Source organism: Salmo salar, chromosome 17, assembly GCF_965601325.2.
Source record: "Salmo salar chromosome 17, fSalSal1, whole genome shotgun sequence".
Taxonomy (NCBI): Eukaryota; Metazoa; Chordata; class Actinopteri; order Salmoniformes; family Salmonidae; genus Salmo; species Salmo salar.
Genome location: NC_138307.1, coordinates 58,756,684 through 58,760,767, shown reverse-complemented (window position 1 = coordinate 58,760,767; position 4,084 = coordinate 58,756,684). Strand labels below are relative to the sequence as shown.

At 40.0% G+C, this 4,084-nt stretch overlaps 1 long non-coding RNA gene across 1 annotated transcript; it reads right to left on the bottom strand.

Annotated features, from left to right (window-relative positions):
- Nucleotides 1-1,071: 1,071 nt before the first annotated feature.
- LOC123728099 (uncharacterized) lies at nt 1,072-2,358 on the bottom strand. Its single transcript, XR_014381047.1, has 3 exons — nt 1,973-2,358; nt 1,343-1,440; nt 1,072-1,178 (listed from the first exon to the last, which is right to left on the bottom strand). It is a non-coding gene; the product is annotated as an uncharacterized LOC123728099 (long non-coding RNA).
- Between the last annotated feature and the right edge of the window lie 1,726 nt (nt 2,359-4,084).

The window sequence follows — 4,084 nt, the reverse complement described above, 5'->3', positions numbered from 1 at the left end:
CACTAACTGATCTGTGGTGTTTGGTTTATCAAGTTGATTTATGTATAACAGCCATCAACCACATGAATAAGGGAAAGAACCCCACACCCCTCCCCTGATATCCATGAGCTTGTGTTTGTGACTGTAATAGATGACACAGTCAACAAACCATGACACCAGGGAAAATTCTGATATACAAATGTTGCTTAAATTCATAACATGGATATTGTCATTCTGTCACACCTACAACATTCTCTCTGTTTTCATCTTTGCAGTTCTCTGAACCATGCCACCTGGAAGTGGGCACGTAATTCTACATTGTTGTGATTTGTGCCCCTATCTCACCATTCTTGCTGGAGGGTGAAAATAATGGTAATACTGATGTCACTAATCAAACATATTTTATTTAAGAATGTCAACAGTTACATCCATAAGTGAGTTTGTAACATCATTATGAAGAATTATACACTATGAAAATCCCTCACTAAAACGTGTTACTATGCATGTTTAAACTACAAACTTGAACAAACACAAATGTCCGTTTTACTCCTCTTCTCTTCATGAATCAAATTGCCCTTATGTACAACAAACATTATTATTACATTACATTCATACACCAACAAAAATCTTAGATTATAATTTGATGTTACAATAGTAAAACATTGTAGAGTTTAAAACTAGCCTAACATAACTTGACATCCTATTTCTCATTCAAAAGCATAAAGCTATCAATCATTAAAGAAAAAACATTGTCCGTGAACTAAGATAATGTTATTTATATACGGTAATATATTATTAGGTACAAGGGTTATTTACAGAGAGCTTGACTATTTTAGTTTTCTTGGACCTTCCATCCATTTCCTGCTACAGCATCATGGCTGGTCCTCTTCATCCAGACCCACAGTGACCTAAGAAAACAAACACAACACTACAAAGACTCTCACTGGAATGAGTTCATGAACACCTTGCTTAATTTTCATACTGTCAATGGGATGCAAAACCTAACAACACATTGTACAAGGGACTCTGAACAACATACCAATCTTAAGGAGGGTCGTTTTCATAACCGACACAAAAAAGTGTTTACCTTCTTCAGGGCTTTCAAGTTCAACTGTCTTGCGAAAAACATCTCCATTAGGCAGTTCTCTCCAGGATAGGTCTAGGATGAAGTTCCCGTTCTTGGCCAGCTGATTTCTGATCTATGAGATATGATCGCACTAGATAAAGCCAGCAACACCCATTTTAATTGAGCATCCTAAATGTAATACTATGTGATGTCAAGTTTCTATTCCGAATCATGAGAAGAGTGAAATGAGTGAGCATGACATTGATTTCTGATGTGGGAGATGTAGGACTACTGTACCTGCTCCAACATCTGTTCCTTTACCACTGGGTCATTGAGGTCAGCTCCTGAGTTAGATTTCAGAGACATCCTTACAATGGTCTGCTTCATTCTCTTTTCTAGGGGGACATAGGAATGGTAAGATGAGACAGCCACTCAAATGAGATTCAGCTTATTTACAATAAATAATGAACTTTTCTTCCACTGTCTTTAAAGACAGTAAATTACTTTGTAACTGTGTAGTAGTCTCTGTATTCTCAAGTCTCTGTATTCTATGTTTACCCATATGGAATGATTATCTCATAATAGAAACCACATGAACACACGTTTGCATTTGTTCCTAGTGAGAGTGGGGAGAGAGAGTTGGCCGGAATAGGCTACATGTAGCATCTCAATGTCCCATGTGACAGTGTTTGCTGCAGTGGGACCCTATTGGGGCAAAAATGGCATCCGTGTCACTGTATTACATCCCCCAATATCCCCAATGAGATGGCAGTCTTGTGGCCTGTCTGGTCTAGTGGTAATGCCACAGCCTCTGGAACACATGTCTATGGTGTCAGAAAAGGTTTGAATCCAGTCTAGTGCCCTTTGACTCAACCTCTGCCTGTATTTTGCTCTCTCTATCTGTTCAATAAAAGATGGCAGTCTTACTTCCAGTGCAAAGGAACGGTCTCTTCAGAGTGCAGTCTATCTTGTCCAGGGAGGCGTGTTCAGTCTGTCCATGGCCCTTACGGGTCAGGGAGCAACAGTTACTAGCACCCAGTTGAGGTTCAGACACACAGTATGGAAAGGAGTCCCCATTGGACCACTGCCACATTCTGGTAGAGGTGTTCCAGTAGAGTCCGATCCACATATCATACCACTGTGTCTTTGTTATGCTTTGGAATGCTGTGTAATCCTCTTGGGTGAGGATTCTCGCTAAGTCATCTCCATCGGCTCGGCAAGCCATCTGTGCCCCCTCCCACGTCAATAAACCTTGACCCATGTAATATTTAAGCTCTGAGGAATTGTTTGAATGTGTGCCTAAGAACAGAAGAACCACAATTGTCCTAAAAATGTCTGAAAGACACAGACATTGATGTTAAATAAATGTACCTAAACGGTTGTCAAAGGATACTGTACCTCATGAAGGTGACATTATTTGAAATGTACTATGGCAAGATGTTCTGAATGAATAACCCTATTCAAGTAAAGTCTTTTCATTACTTTGAAGTCATATTTTACAAATATCAGACAAGGGAGAGAATGGATGCAAAATCAACTTACTTTTCTGGCACACAAATTGACATGGATTTGTGCAATCTCTCAAACCCCATACTTTTGCTCTTTGTCCATGAACAACACACTTTGCATTTGGTGGATTCCAATAGCCCAGTTTGGGCCAGAAGGCGTGGTACTGGCGGTGGACCCAGACAGCGTCAGTGAGGCTGTGTGCTGACACTGCTCTCAGAGCTGCTATCTGGTCCTCAGCATTGAAGATGGTGGCCAGTTCCTCATAGTACTCCCTGCAGAACTTCTGGGCTTTCGCCATGCTCCTCCCCTCACCAAACAGAGTAAACACTGGTATCTCTACTGCTGGGCCTGTGTGGACAAAGCACGGGGTGATTCCTCATGAAACTAGAACCAAATAAATACAGAACTTTTGGGGATTTTCACTAAATATAATCCATAGAATGGTCCGTTAGAGAAAGGATTGTTGACATAAACTGAGTGTACAAATCATGCTCTTTCCATGACATAGACTGACCAGGTGAATTCAAGTGAAGCTATGATCCTTCATTGATATCACCTGTTAAATCCACTTCAATCAGTGTAGATGAAGGGGAGGAGACAGGTTAAAAGAGGATTTTTAAGCCTTGAGACAATTGAAACATGGATTGTTTATGTACCTTTGCCTTTCACCTTTAACAGGAAAACATATTTTTTGTGTGTTCCGGGGTTTTTGGTTTATGTTCTTGTTTTGTATTCTAGGTTGTCTATGTTGTGTATTTCTTTGTTTGCCTGGTGTGGCTCTCAATCAGGAACAGCTGTACATCGTTGTTTCTGATTGAGAGTCATACTTATTAAGGAGCTTGTTTTTCACCTGTCCCTTTGTGGGTAGTTCTTTTTTTCCATTGCTGTTAGTTTAGCCTGCGAAACTGTCATACTGTCGCTTCTTTGTTTTCTTCGTGTTCACGTTCAAATAAAGTAATGATGAGCACGCAACCCGCTGCGCCTTGGTCTAATCTCTTCGACTACCGTGACATGTTGACCCCTGATATATGAGTTCAATTCCACCCAAGCTGGCTAGGGATCATAAATTAATGCTCTGTTGACTATTTAAGTAAAACAATACATTTTGCGGACAGGATCACTTTTTTTTTTTACTTGACCTATATAGATTAGAAACAAACTGTCATGGCTGTCGAAAGGATCGGACCAAAGTGCAGCGTGGTTGTAGTTCCACATTTTATTAAATCCGTGAAACTTTGCAAACCATAAACAACTGAATTTACAAAACAACAAACTGTGACGCAGAGAGAAACAAACACTACTCAAAAGATAATCACCCACAAAACCCAGGAAGAAAAACCCCTACTTAAATATGATCTCCAATCAGAGGTAACGAGGACCAGCTGCCTCCAATTGGAGATCAACCCCAAAAACCCCAACATAGAAAAAGAAAAACTAGAACTTAAACATAGAAATAGAAAACATAGAAAAACACAAAACACCCCCTGTCACGCCCTGACCTACTCTACCATAGAAAATCACATCTTACTA